This window comes from Martes martes (assembly GCF_963455335.1).
Source record: "Martes martes genome assembly, chromosome: 9".
NCBI classification, from domain to species: domain Eukaryota; kingdom Metazoa; phylum Chordata; class Mammalia; order Carnivora; family Mustelidae; genus Martes; species Martes martes.
This window is the reverse complement of record NC_137896.1, coordinates 129,490,893-129,507,119: the sequence shown is the minus strand read 5'-3', so window position 1 is coordinate 129,507,119 and position 16,227 is coordinate 129,490,893. Positions and strand designations below refer to the sequence as shown.

General features: G+C 36.4%; 1 pseudogene across 1 annotated transcript in view; it reads left to right on the top strand.

Moving 5' to 3' along the window:
* LOC308349176 (mortality factor 4-like protein 1) overlaps positions 1 to 14,928 on the top strand; it is an 85,104-nt pseudogene extending 70,176 nt beyond the window's left edge. The window contains exon 3 of the transcript in view: positions 14,765 to 14,928. The product of the transcript in view is annotated as a mortality factor 4-like protein 1 (transcript). The remainder of the gene's footprint in view (positions 1 to 14,764) is intronic.
* The last annotated feature ends 1,299 nt before the right edge of the window (positions 14,929 to 16,227 follow it).

Here is a 16,227-nt window from a genome sequence, read left to right as displayed (position 1 = left end):
ATATGCCAAGAACTCTTGGTTAATTCTTATTTGATCATGTGAAAGTTTATGAAAACCTTTTATTATCTACTCTCTTAGCCAATATTAAACTTCACTCAAATCTTAATTGTGCAATCTTACCCCTTCTAGATGACGGAGAATACATGACTGTTTGGCTATAATTCAGGAATTAAATATACTCAGGTTGATTTTACAGACCCCTCTTGTTCGATCCTGAATAATATTGTTTGATATGGCTCTTACCTTAAAAATGTCAAAGGCATTCCCTGCATGGGATATGGTGTAACCACTGAACTTAGAGCCATGAAGACATTTCTTTCCTAACACTTGATCTGCTCAGATAACTAAACTGAGTACCTATGATTTGAGTTGGAACCCTGGAAAAAGTTAAGAACAAAAACATTTATACAAACAGTGGATGCGCTTTTGGAGTTGTGCATGACTTGATGGTATTATGGTTTCAATATGGAAGACAATTAAGAACGGTAAAAACAGGGGCTCCTGGGTGGCTCAGGGGGTTAAGCCTCTGCCTTCGGCTCAGGTGATGATCTCAGGATCCTGAGATCGAGCCCCGAATCGGGATCTCTGCTCAGCAGGGAGCCTGCTTCCCCCTCTCTCTCTGCCTATATCTCTCTCTGTCAAATAAATAAATAAAATCTTACAAAGAAAAAAAAAAAAAAAGAATGGTAAAAACATCAGTGACTTCTCAGAGACTTGTCAATATCCCAAAGAGTTATTTGTTATTCAATCGCATATAAGAGATCACTCCAGAAACTAAGGGCAATGTTCTGCCTAACCTCCTTGGTCAATAAGTGTCTCTTACCTCTCAGGTTCATTAAGTGCTAATAAATTTAGAAAGATTTTGATCAACTCAAAGCAATCAGCTCAATCCTCCGATAAATAAAAACATACTGGCTATCAAAGGAATGCCATCTCCATAACCATGAATTGTAATGACTTTGTCATGGCTTCTCAGGAGAGACACAATTAATCCAATGGATCCTGGTCAAATTACTCTTTTACTCCCTTTAACATAATGAAAGAGATAGTTTTTACATGTCACACAAAATCCTCAGAATATATAACGGTTAAAAAAAATGGCTCAGAGCTTCCTCCTCAAAGTTTTCTGATGCAAATTAATCTCATACAACTGCCCATCTCTAAGCTATGAATATGTGTTAGTTTCTGTTTGTAAAGTTTCTGGTTGAATAGGTTTTCACTGACAGAGGAGTAGAGCTGGTGAAGCATATTCTGTGTTCCCTACACAGAAACAGCTCACCGAGGTTATTCTCTTAACCCAAAAATTTTATTTCATGTTCATGTCACCATGAGTTGTTAAGAAATTCAGAAACAGTAAACATTGTCCTCAAGTTAAAAGCATCAAAAAGAGAAGAAATTCTTGCTCTACTTTGACCTAAAATTTTGCCACTAGCATTAAGGGCCATGAAAGCATCTCAGAGTGCAAACTGACTTCCTCTCTGTGAGATCATACACAAACAACCTATGGAATATGGAATAGTTAGAGAACTCCAACAATGTCACATGTAGATCTAGCTAAATACCATCCAGGACTTACTTGGTCTACTCATAATTAGGTCAAGCAAGTACAAGCGACCTTTCCAAAGGAGATACCTTCCAAAGTTTGCATGATCTCTGACATGGTAACTGTATCTACCAGATGACATAGTAATGCACAAGTGCTTTATCCTTTCCTGAAGACAAAATTTCAAATTCTATTGATCATAGCTACAACAGTCAAGATTAAAGATATAGGACAGGCATGTCTCCAGTCTATATAACAGTGGAACTCCACACATGAGTGGCCTCAAACTAAGACTAATTTAAAATCCTCTAGAAACCTAGGACTCTAAGGCTCAAATAGTGTCTCCAAAAAGTTAACAACAGAAATGACAGCTTCTGCCCAATACTATGGAATAAGACATACTAGAGGAATTTTCTTAATTCTTTTTCCTTCATAATTTTTTTTTCTGGTGTTCTTTTGTGGGTTTAACTCCAATACCTTGAGATCATTGTTTTCATTTATGATAGTTTTGTTACAGTCAAAATGCAAGTCTGGAGTTAGCCTCTGAATTGGCAAATAACATTTAATGTATAAAATGTGGGATATATGGGCACTTCCAATTTTATGCTTAGGATCTCCACAAGAAACTAATGCCATGTAATTCTAGTTATTATTCACAGGCATCTGAGTTTTCTGGTCCCCCACTGAACTAACTCTACCACATGTGGGATTCGTGAATCCATTCCAGTGATTTCTTGTATAGGCACAATTTAACTGTTCAGAAATCATACATGTAATGGGGTCTGAATGGGATACAAAATTGGCAACTACTCAGTTCTGGAAATGAAAATGAGAACACAAAATGGCCATCACAAATAACATATCATTTTCAATAATACCCAAAAGATTTTAAAAAGTAAGGGGGAAAACACAAGTGGGTCATTTTGCATACAGGTTTCCTGAAGTCTGGTATTAGGTCAAACCTTTTATCCTAAAATTGTAAGACACAGACCTGAAGCCTGGTAGATATTACCAGTTGATTAGGTAGGCTCATATGATTCAGGCTATTTTATGATATTCTTTCAGAACTTGTTGGTTATTTTTTTTTTTTTTAAGAGTATGCATCTGCTCACAAGCAGAGAGAGGGGCACAGAAGGAGAGGGAGAAAGAGAATCTTAAGCCTAGTGTGGAGCCTGATGCCAGGCTCAATCTCACAACACTGGGATCATGACCTGAACCAAAATCAAGAGTCAGACCCTTAACCGACTGAGCCACCCAGGTGCCAAGAATCTGTTGGCTATTTTAAAGCAAAGAAATAATTAGATAATAAATTAGCTAAAAGTCATCTATAGAAACAAAAACATGTTACTATAAATGCAGAGTCTATAGGGCTATCATCTTTTCTTCAAGCAACTTCTCATCATACTTTTCTTTTTAGGAAACCAAAAAGTTAGAAGGTTAATGGAAGTCTCCCCAAATCTCTTTACTGCTGGCTTAATGAGATTGGATGACACTATTAATTCTTAAAATAGGAAATACCAGAAATGAGATACCTAGTTCTCCAAAATAGGGCAATATTAGACAAGATCTTTGTTTCAAAGGGAGGATTTGTATTGCCTTGAATATGCAAGAGTTATGCATATTTTTTGGTCTGGTTACTTTCATTCAAAGTAATCATTTTTGAGAATCCATGTTATATCCTGTATCAATGGTTCTTTCATCACTAAGACATGTTCCATTGTATAGATATATGACAGTTTTCTTATCCATTCACCTCTTGATAGTCATGTGAGTTGTTTTCAGTTTGGGGTTATTACAGATAAAACTGTCGCAAACGTTCATATTCAAGTGTTCGTATGGATATACATTTTCCATTTCATTTGAACAAATACCTAGGAGTAGAAGGACCATCGCATATGGCAGGTGTACACATTTCTTGTTAGAAAACTACCAAACTGTTTTCCAAAGTGGTTGCACCATTTTATATCCCCATGAGTAATGGATGAGATATCAAATTTCCCCATATTCTTGTCAATATGAGATATCATCATTTTGATTTTAGCCACTCAAAAAGGTACATAGTGATAAGACATTGTAGCCTCCATCTGCATTCCACTACAACTAATGATATCAAGAGTCTTGCTATCTGCTTGCCACTCACATATTTTCTTGGTGAAATAGTTGTCTAAATCTTCTTCCCAAAATTTAGAGTGGCTTGTTTTCTTACCATTTATCAGATATTTGACTTAAAAGCATTCTGTCCCAACCTGTGGCCTCTTTTCATTCTCATGTTCTTGAAAAACAGAAAATTCTAATTTTAATTAGTTTGAATTATCTTTATTTTTTAGTTTATGAATTCTGTTTTTGGTGTTGTATTTAAGAAATATTTGCCTAACTCAAGGTCACAAAAATTTTCTCATATTTTATTCTAAAGATTTTAATTTTAGGTTTTACATTTGTATCTATGATCTGTTTCAAGTTAATTTTTGTGCATATATGAGGTATAGATCAAAGTTCATTTTTTTCCTGAATTTAGGCATCTAATTATCATAATATAATTTCCTGAAAAAACTATCTTTCATTCACTGAACTGCCACTGATATGAGAGATATTCACTTGCAGAACTTTATCTTTAAAAAATTTACCTTAATTTTCTTCTCCAGAACCTCATCTCTGAGAACTTAACAAGAATTTTCAAATGTATAGTGAGATCCACCTTACAAATTACAATTTCATTTTAGGACTATCTTTTGGACATTAAATATTTGTGTTATTATCTTTAAATTTTTAATGGTTTCATTTAGAATTTATTTTTTCTATTACAAGTAGAGATTATTTTTACATGTTACTGGATACATGGCCTCGTTCCAAGATATCATTTCATAATATTAATAAGCTAGTCATAGGTATAAAAGAATAAAATAGGACAGAAGAGAAGAAAAAACACTGAAATATAACCCTATCATAGATACCAATTCTTAGTTTATTTTCATAGTCACCCATTTGAAATACATAAATAAAGTATTAAGAAAAACTTAGATTTAAATAAGATTTAGAGTATCTGCTAGATTTCCTAGGAATTTTGATGTCATTCCCAAAGTCTGAAGATTAAATGGGTTGGAAATTGGGAAATAATTTCATGGAAATAGAAGAAGAATCATCACTCCTGAGAAAGGAGACTGAGTGACAAACCCAAGCTCAAACTGTGTCAAAGCAAAAATTGAACTTCACAAAGATAAAGAAGCAAAGACGCTGAGGCCACATAAGAGAGACAAGTGGCCAGAACTCAGTCTAAGCTCAACTCTACTAAAACTAATGGCTGGTGAGTTTTATAAGAGCTGGGATGCGGGAATCTCAGGTCATCTGTGTTTACTAATTGCCTCCCTCCCCCCATAAAGTAAACTTTCTCAAACCTCCATGACAGGAGGAAATTTTTGTGCAGGGAACACGGTGTCCACCAAAGTTAGGCTCTTCCCCTCCCTAAAGAAAGCAGGAGATAAGGGCATGAAGTTCCTTGATAACATTTCAAAGAAATCCACCACCACCACCCCTGTCCCTGTCCTTGAGAAAGAAAGTCCCAGGTTATAAAAACTGGCAAGAAGCTTTTCACAGGATTTTACCCACCAGAAAGAAAGAGAAAGGATGTGCAACCACAGATTTTCTAAAGTAAATGCTCCAAGCGAAAGGCAGTTAGGGATTTGCAGACAGAAGCATGCCTTCTTGATCAGTGCGCAGACAATATGTATATACACGACAGGCCAGTCAGTATGGTGGACACTCTACATAGCTTGCTTCTTATCCTTACTTTGCAAAGGAAGTAAGGAACACAAGACGAATGTGCACATTGTTCCTTAGAAGATTTACTGTCTAATGGAGTCGAGTCGGAGTTGGAGGCAGGTCACCAAAGTCTTTAATAGTCCAAATAACCAGGAGTTGGAATCCTACATCTGTACCCACTCACTACATGATTTTGCAAAAGTTAATATATCTCTGTAACCCTCAATGTACTCTTCTGTGGATGGTCATACTAATAATGCCTGCTCCAGAGATTAGGCAGAGAAAAGACCATGAGCATAAAGGACAGCATGATGTACTATCCACTGAAATGGTTTAAAGGTATCCATAAAAATTATCATAAATAATCATAAGGCAACAGAAAGAAAAGTGATGGATACAAAAGATGTAAAGATACTGCTCTGGAAACTCAGAACCAGAAACAATTAATCTTGCCTGGATGACTTAAGAAAAGCCTTACTGAGTAGAGGAACTGGATCATGAAGAGACAGGGGTTCTGTTAGGAAGAGCACCCCAGTCAGAAAATGTCTATCCCAGAAGGATGCAAACTGCAGAACAGAGAAAATACCTCTGAGCTTGTTAAGACATTCAGGCCGTATTTACTGAATTGCACTGAACTGACTTCCAAGGATTCAAAGTAATTGGGTGTGCTCAAAAATGGTGAATATTTCAAAAGAGAACATCATCCTCAAGTAGGAAGTGGGAGGAGATGAGTCTGGAGAAAGATTTTAAAAGAATTTGATTCTTACTTTATAAACAGCCCAGTACTATCAGAATTCCTTTTATTCCCCTGAAAGTGCAAATATCTATCCCCAACTAGAGAGAAGCCAAAATAAGTAATTCTAAGAAAGTCTCTAGAATGCCATGGGAAGATTTTGAGTTGAGTACCAACATAATCAGACTTTTATTTTTAATGAAAAACACCATTTCATGATATCCACATCTTGAGAAAAACTAAAAGATGAGTAAATTTTTCTTTTACTAGTCCATTTGGTGCATATGAACTATTCCTCTTGTAATAAAGAAATAACCTAATTCTCTTTTAAATATAGTGTGGATAGTCATGTAACTTGCAATAAAAATCACTAAATTATATTTTAAACCCAGCTTCTGTTTTTTGGACCTCACCTACTTGTGTCAAAGTCTCTACTCATATTGGCTTTGTAAAAATAAACAAAGACCACCCAAATGAAAACAAACTCTTTATTCTGAAGCTATTTATTCTGAGCTTGTTATAGCAACTCAGCCACCACTTCCATATGATAGAGTCTCAAAGGTAGGCAGGAGAGTGGAACAACTTTCTAGTGAGAAAAGGGCCCAGTTTTTGCTGTGCTTTGACTGGACAGTCTTGGCATAGAGAGGCTAGAGGTGGGCAGCAGGACATCTTAGGTGATTGGTTTGAGAAACCAATCAGGTTTCTATATTTTTATATATTTTATATATATATATATATTTTATTTTATATATATTTATAAATATATATTTTTATATATTTTCTATATATATTTATATATAATATATATTATATAATATATATAAAATATATATTTATATATATATTTTTCTATATATATTTTCTATATATATGTATGTATATATATATATACATATATATAAAGAAATATATTTTCTATATTTCTATATTTTCCCTATACTTCCCAACCAGGGGAAAGTATAGGGACGTGGCAGTCACTGACCAGTCTTGATTTTTCTGGGTTGACTGCTGTGGTTATAGTTGGGATTCTTGGGCTGGTTGCAGCAGAAGTTCTGGGTCAGAATTCTATTGGCATATATAATCCAACGATTATCCACTTGTATTTTGACTATCTCAATTCTAACCCTTTCCATGGATACTGAGTACTTTGGACTTCAACACTCTCAACACTCGGGGCTCCTGGGTGGCTCAGTTGATGAAGCATCCAACTCGGTTTTGGCTCAGTCACGATCTCAGGATTGTGAGATTGAGCCTCATATGGGGCTCCGTGCTCAAGGTGGAGTCTGCTTGTCCCTTTTCCTCTGCTCCTCCCCCTGCTCACACTCTCTCTCTTTCAAATAAGCAAATAAAATCTTAAAAAAAAAAAAAAAACCTTCACCATTCAAGGGAATTCAAATGCCTCTTTTATTTTAAAATCATATTTTATATAGAATATTGAAATTAAAAACCAATTATGATTAAATAATTTGAAAAACTGTTCTTGATATCTGAACTCGTCATCTGATCTATGTTTGACCTCCCAAACTTGGGGCATCCCTGAATGTATATAAAAATATGTATGTATTATATTTACTTATCATTGTATGCTTTAATACCACAAGAACTTGTTTTTGCCCAATATAAAGTTCTCTTTGTTCATTAGCACTAAACTCACAAATATTTCTCCTAATAATGAGTTTTACAATGACTTTAACAATAAACTGTCTTTTTTTAAAATTTCTTTTCAGCGTAATAAACTGTCTTTCTTAATAGCAGATATTTTACAGAAATGTGTATGTAATCAACATCTCCAAAAATGAAAAAAAATAATATTAAAAATAAAGAAACTATGCCCTCTCTGCTTCATTGGTCACAAAGTCCCTCTTCCTTGAATTTGTAAGAAGGAATGAGAGTATTATTTCATTTGTTAACAGATTGTGTTCTGGTCATAATTAGCAAATAAGAATAGAATCTTAGGATCAACTTCTCATTCCAACTGCACTTTATTTTTTTTTAATTTTTTATTTCTTTTCAGCGTAACAGTATTCATTGTTTTTTCACCACACCCAGTGCTCCACGCAATCCGTGCCCTCCCTAATACCCACCACCTGGTTCCTCCAACATCCCACCCCCGCCCCTTCAAAACCCTCAGGTTGTTTTTCAGAGTCCATAGTCTCTCATGGTTCACCTCCCCTTCCAATTTCCCTCAACTCCCTTCTCCAACTGCACTTTAACTTGACAATTATTTAATTAGTGCTACCCCACATAACTCAGTCTTTGGTCTTCTTGCTCTCACGGTCCAGAAGAGGGCAAAGTCTTATAAACAAGTCAGAGTGACAACCAGTGCTACATTCAACAACGAAAGCATCAAAAATAATGAAATATGTACAAGGAATAAAGAAAATAGAGATTATTTTTTTCTAGCCATTGTTACCAAAAAATATGCTTAAGATGTTATTTTATCTTCAATCTGTTTTTAATTACACATAAAAACTTCTAAGCGAAAGAGAATGGGGAAGGTGTCTTCACAACAGCAGTAATGGTATACACAAGATCTCATCTGGGTGAAAGAGCAGAGCTCATGTCCATTACGGTCCAGGGTAGCAATAGAACTGGAAGCAACAGCCACTTCAACTCACATTGGCCATGTACGAGAATTTGCATGTTGGCTCCCATTCTTGCCAATGACCAGGTGTGTAAACTTGCACAAAGTACTTATTCTCACTCCAATTATGTACTGATAAGGGGGATGATGTAATAGAGTTGTTCTTCAGGTTTAGAGGTAACCTGCATAGGTTTCACATACAAGGCCTGATGCCTTCTTCATCACTATCAATACGGCTATGAAAGCAGCTTTTTTGTGTGATTTACAGATAACAATACAAACAAAACTAATGAAATAGCTAACACAATACCCTCACTGATATGGTTTTTAATTTGCATCAGCATGGGGGCACCTGGTGGCTCATCTGGTTAAGCAGCTGACTGGATTTTGGCTCACGTCATGATCTCGAGATCCTGGGATCAAACCCTGAGTTGGGCTCCACACTCAGCATGGAGTCCACTTGGACTCTCTGTCTCCCTCTGGCCCTCCCCCTGCTTGCTTGCTCTCTCTCTAAAATAAATAAAGAAATCTTTTTAAAAATTAAAAAAAATACATATCAACATTAACAATATTTACGGAGGGCTTATAGGATGATGAAGCCCCTGTTTCCAAGTGCTGTTTTGACTTTTCACTGCATACCCCACCACTCATCCTCTGGGGCTCTCTCCGTTTGTCTTCCATTCCTTCCCACTCCCCTCATCCATCCTGATTCCTTGCATTTCTACTCGAGGAACAGCAAGATTTTTCTACTTGCCAACAAAGAATAATGTATCTTTCTCAAGCTCATATTTCTGATTGAAGCTCCAGACCCACTTTGCAGATACAAATACACAGAGGACTCAGCTGAATTAAAGAGCAACTCTATTTTTCTTCAGTTGCTAACATCACTTTCATTTAAGAATAGTTGTCATTCTTAAAAGGCAACTGTATTTTTTGAATTCCATCTAAATTAATCGCATCCAAGATACAGGAAAAAATGAAAGCAATATGTCCTTAAGAGCTCCTGGCCCTATAAAGCAGGCTCTAGGCTTCTGAGAGCTAAGGCTGTGCCAGGCCATTGGATTTCCCTGAGAGCTAGACACAACATTAAATATGATAAAAATTATTAAGAATATTCTAACTAATAAAGCTGTAGATTGCCATAGACATTTTTAGCTATGTTATAAAAATATTAGGTATAAATTTCCAAATCACATGTATATTGGGCACTATAGTATTTTTAAAAGATTTTATTTTTTATTTATTTGAGAGAGACAGAGAGAGACAGAGAACACAAGCAGGGGGAGAGGGAAGAGAGGCAGAGGAAGAAGCAGACACCCTGCTGAGCAAGGAGCCAGATGCCGGGCTTGATCCCAAGACCCCAAGATTATGACCTGAACTGAAGGCAGATGCTTAACAGACTGAGCCACCCAGGCATCCCTATACTTGGTTCTATAATATTTAAAAAAAAAAAAAAAAACCAATATGGATGTACATTGTTAAATCTCATAGATGTAATAGTTAATTTGTCCTCTGAGTAGAAAAATTTCTTTTTCATATGCTTAGGAGACAATTTCATACATTTCCAATAAGATTAATTTAAATGATTAACTTACCATTCATTAGTAAATAATAAGGATGTAATTTATAGACTATTGCCCCCCAAAATGTTCACAAGTAAAATTGTTTCTAGATATAAAATGTTGAGCCTCCTACAGCCAACTCTATAACATGTTAAATCAAAACGTAACCACCTCTTCCAGAGAGCCAATTCTACACTTCCACTGAATCAAGAAATACTAATTAAAAACCTACATCAGTCCTGACACCATTCTAGATGCTTTAACTTAATAATTACGAGGAAAGACTGGAGCCAGACTGCCTGGGTTTGAATTCTTTCTCACCCATTTTTTCTAGCTTTTGTGATCTTGAGAATTTAATCTCTCTGTGCAGTTTCTCAACCATGAAGTAGTAATGAAAGCAATAATGATATGTACTTACATTGTTGTTATGACAATTAGTCAACATATTATTAGTGTTTATATATAACTAATATCACTCCAAATACGTTTATGTGAATCTGTATTCATATATTCAAATATAGGAAGTGATATTAGTTATATATAAATACATAACAATGTTAATGTATACATGTATAAGTATGCATATATACACATACACATCATTTAGAACAGTAACTAAAAACCATCAAGACTTTTAAAAGTGTTTTATTACTTTTTAAAAAGATTTTATTTATTTATTTGACAGACAGAGATCACAAGAAGGCAGAGAGGCAGGCAGAGAGAAAGGAAAGGAAGCAGGCTCCCCAGTGAGCAGAGAGCTCGATGTGGGGCTCAATCCCAGGACCCTGGGATGACCTGAGCCAAAGGCTGAAGCTTTAACCCAGTGAGCCACCCAGGCGCCCCGTGTTTTGTTATTATTAATAATGGTTCAGTAGTGAACAAAAAAGAAAGACATCTGTTTTCAAGGAATAGACACACTATGGAGAAGAAATAGTAAATAAGTAAACAAATACTGTAGAAAATCACCTATAGTAACAAATACTAGGCTAAGTATTAAAACACAGCCATGTGGCAGGGAGGGAACACCTATGGCTGAGTTTTGAGAGCAGGCCTGCCTGGGAAGGTGACATTCAAGCTGAAATCTTAATAACAATAAGGTCAGTGTAAAGATTTTAAATACTGTTCTGTGTCAATGGGAAGTTTTTTGGGGGGTTTAAGTTTGAAGAAGGAGAAAGAAAAACTGGGATATGAACTGACTTTGTCTATAAAAATTAGCTGTGGGGTGCCTGAGTGGCTCAGATGGTTAAGCATCTGCCTTCAGCTCAGGTCATGATCCCAGTGTACTGGGATCAAGTCCAGCACTGGGCTCCCTGCTTGGCGGGAAGCCTGCTTTCCCTCTCCCACTCCCCCTGCTTGTGTTCCTGTTCCTGCTGTCAATCTCTCTGTCAGATAAATAAATAAAGTCTTTAACAAAATAAATAAAATAAAATAATAATAATTAGTTGAGTTGTTATACATGAATTTTAGGGAGGCATTTTGGAAGCACGCGTGGAGTAGACCTAAATAAACCAGATTATCTTCAAATATTTTATTTTGATCTACTCAGTTATATATTAACATTTCATAAACATGTCAATTACATACGACATATGGAATAAATATGTAACAAAAATCCAAAGGAGGAAAAACAGACCATTCCATGTACATAAACTATACAGAAGAAAAATGACAAGATCTACTAAGGTAATTCTTTAAAAGAAGAATATGAGTTCTCACATATCCTTTACCTAGTTTCTTCCAATGGTTGCATCTTGCATCATGATGATACACTGTCAAAACAGGAATTTAATATTAGAACTAGGTATGCATGTGTGTTTATATCTTCCTTAATAAGGTGTATAGATTCATCATATCACTACATCAACCAAGATACAGAAATATTCCATCACATGAAGAACCCCATCTGCTAGACGTGCCTCCGTATATGTGCCTAGCAGCACTGCTTTGGCTGTGTCCCACACTTTTTGATATGTTGCATTTTAATTTTCATTAAATTTAAAGCATGTTTTTTAATTTCCTTACGTCTTCTTCTGAGACACGCAGATTTTTTTTAGAACGGGTTGTTTAGTTCCAAGTGTTTGGAGACTTCCTGCTACCTTTTCCTTATGGATTTCTGAATGGATTCCATTGTGCTCAGATCAGGAATGCCCTTTGTCTAATTTCAAGTTTTTAAAATCTTGAGATTTTTAGGACTTAGGGTATTACCTGTCCTGGTACCTATCTGGAGATGTTTGGAAAATGTGTATTCTGCTACTATATAATGCCATCATATCACACTCAATCAATAAGAAAAACAATCTTACTTATTTAAGGATCTCCTGGATCTCATCTTGCCAACCTCTTCTCCCAAGCTGAAAGTAAAATGGTTCACATGATGACGCTACAAAACTAAAACAAAACAAACAAAAACCTACCACTTCTCCCTCTGCTCACCTTTACCTCTCTTGTTTTCCCAATTCCATTCCTTCTTTTTTACAATAAAAAGACTCAAAGCCATGATCGAACCATTAGAAAAGTGTTCAGCTTGTCTCTGTGGAATATGGCCCCCTTTTCTCTTTCCCTCTTGTTTTCCGTTCAATTGCCATCCATCAACGATCATACACAAGCAATTCTGAACTTCCTCTTCACTCTGAGCTGCTCAACAGGCAAAGCCCATGTTTACAGAGTTGCAAAGGAGAAAGTGCTAAATTGATGCAGCACATTTGCATACATCCCACTTGAAAAAATTAAAACAACATAAAACAAGGCAGGTGAGGCATCCCGGGAAGTGATGTGAAAGCAATTATTCTGTTTAAAATGTTTTGTCTGTATATGGTGTGCACACCATCACTCACAGCGCGTCTTCCGGAATGTGATTTCTGACATCCTGTTGTCTGCTGCGCCACTTAATTACAGTGAGTAATGAAGAGATTTTAAAACCACACTGTCACAGTTAATAGGGTGAATAATTAAAGTAATAATAGAGTTGGTTTCCCTTCTGTACAAACCATTTGGCCTTCTAACAACACTGTTTAGATTTTCCCACAAAGTGATTCTCTTCCTCAAAATTTACTGTTCCAGAAGCCAGACTTGAGCACTGAGCCCCTCACAAGGAGAATATGAGAGCTAACCTGTGTGAATTCTCCGAAACACCATACTAAGGCAGGTAGTTACCCCTTTACACTTCTCCTTTCTCTCTCTCCACCCTCAGTGGGGATTGGGGGGGGACAATTTGTTCTCCTGAAGGAACACGCAGTTGATAATCTATTAAGTGAACAATTTTGAATTATCAGATTTTTTTTTTTTTTTTTTTTTTTTAGTTTCTTAGAGATGAAGTAGACATGCTAAAGAAGAGGAATTAGCAAAAACAATCTTCACAGTCATGTGAAGGAGAGAACAAAAGCATAGAAACCAAAATTACCTGGCACCAAGGGTGGGAACAAGCAAATATTACTATGATAAAGAAAGTTTCATGGGCACAGTTAATTAAGTATCCAATTCTTGATTTCAGCTCAGCTCAGGTCATGATCTCGGGGTGCTGAGATCGAGTCCCGCATCAGGTTCTGTGCTCAGAAGGGGGTCTGCTTCAGGTTCTCTAGCTCTCCTTCCCTCATCCCTCCCCTCCTGCACTCGAGCTCAATTTCTCTCTCCCTCTCTCTCTCTCTCTCTAAAATAAATAAAATCTTAAAGAAGGAAGGAAGGTTTGTTGGTTGGCTGCCTCATGGGAGAGAGAAATGGAGAATACTACAAAGAATAAAAGTTTGGGACAGAGTAGGAAGAGACTTTAGTGTCAGAATAAGAATGTGTAATTTACTCTGTGGGAAACTCAGGATCATAAAGGTTTGAACATGAATTTAACATCATGCAAAGTGATTTCAGAAAGATAAGGTTAAAGGGTATTAATTTGTAAGGCATGGGCTTAGTGCTTTAGGATGTATACTAGTTAATTTCAGAGACCTAAAATTAACCAGTGACTAAAATTCTTTCCACTTAACTTGAGATTTATTGTTCAGGAAGTAGATTTTGCATATTGGCAACACCCCTGGATTAAAGTCAAAATGCCAAAAGTCCTGTCACCTTATTGGTCTTAGTTTCCTCATCCTGTAAAATATGTCTGCCCTGTCTTCCTCATAGGATGACAGCTAGTGATATGTTTACTGTTGATCCCATGAAAGGAAATGAAAATAAGCTGTTGATCAAGTCAATCACGGAGGGTTCTTGCTGGCTGCAATGACAGAAGTAGCTACCCTGACAGAGTGTAAGTACTATCTTGTAAGAGGGAGGTCTAAGGGGGAATATTTATGAAGTTCTGGGAGTCTAGGATAAGACAAGACTTTCAATATGGAGGCTGGACTGGGCAGAGCAATGTTTGTAATATAATAGTTTAGAATTAGTGTATATGAAGCATTTTTAAATGAATATTGTGAAGTAAACAATTGTTTGATAAACCCAGTTTAGTAACTGATTTTTCTCAGAAGGAAAACTCTGAAAGAAACAATAAAGTTAATCCCAGTCTCATCTTTCCGAGAAAGAATTCCCTAGAATAGTTAAGTCATATCCGTGCATATAAATGACTGTAAGCTAAAGTCATTTACTTTTCTTTGTAGGCAAGCTTTATTTTCAACCTTATGAAGCTGTGCGCCTTAATTTCTTACTGGTTACAGTGAGAGAGAGCTGCACTTTAGAAATCAACGTTGAATCCTTTAAGAGACATGAATCTGGTTGCAAACCACCGGCAAGAGCACTAGACATCACTTTGATTTCTAAATGACTGTATGCAGTTACTAAAGTTAGCAGACTGCACACTTAAAATGGCTGAATTTCACTGTATGTGAACAATGCCTTCATTTAAAAAAGCATGGTGAAGAACTGAGTCTCCAAACTCCCTCCCAAATTTGTATTAGCTTCCTCAATTCTTTCATTGACTTTCCAATGCAAGACATTCTGGTTCCACTTTCCAATTCCCCAGTGTTTTAAGAACCAAATCTTTGCAAAAAGAAGAAAATTTTACTTAAAAATACCTAATATGTCACATTTCCCCCCATGCAAATTATTCTTTATTTCTCCCAACATCCACACTCAATGTTTTATATCTTCGCTCACATTTTCCAGCAACCTGCATAAAGCAGCCCGTATCTCTGTATATTAAACTTGTATACACATCCTCAGGAACCAATTTAAATATGATCTCTTGTGAAAAATCTCTCCACGTTCCTCTTACAACATTTTCATACCATGCTTAGGGCATTTATTACTTTTATTTTGGGTTGTAGATACTTGCTTATATGGGTATCAAATCATGAAAACAAGGATCCAAATCTGTTTCATCTCTTCATGTCTTCTATTATTTAACATGCTTGGGGCGCCTGCGTGGCATAGTCGGTAAAGCATTCAACTCTTAGTTTCAGCTCAGGTGGTGATTTCAGGGTCACGAAATTGAGAGCCCCCTTCAGGTTCCATGCTCTGTGCTCTGTGCAGAGTCTGCTTAAGACTCTCTCTCCCTCTCCTCCTGCCCCTCCCCCTACCAGCCCTCACTCTCACTCTTTCTCTCTCTCTCTAAAATAAATAAAATAAAATAAAATAAATAAAAGTAGATCCTGCATATAGAAGGTGTTTAGTAAATATTTTGAAAATGGATGATTGGTTGAAGGAATGAATGTCAACAATGGATTGTGTCCATTCGAGTTTCTAAAGATGCCGCCAGAGGATGGTACAAGGGTCAGATAAACTGGATACTGCTCTAGAACTACCAAAATGCTGGTCCCTGAGCATCCAGAGAAAGGAACTCAAGGGGAGAATGCAGTGTACAAAGAAAAGTAGAGGGGAACCATAGATGACAGAGAGTAAGGAAACCCACATTCTGTTTGTGAGTCAGCTGGTAAATACTTCGTAAAACTATGCAATGCTCGCTCTCTCTAGACACATTCCTTGTGTTTCTTTTGAATCTTACAATTAACAATTCTAATTTTGGATCTCCCACCATTATGCTTGCTGTGTGTTTATTGCCTATGTCTACACTACTTAAAAGTATTCATCGTCTCATAATCTCTCTTTCTGCCATACCTCAACT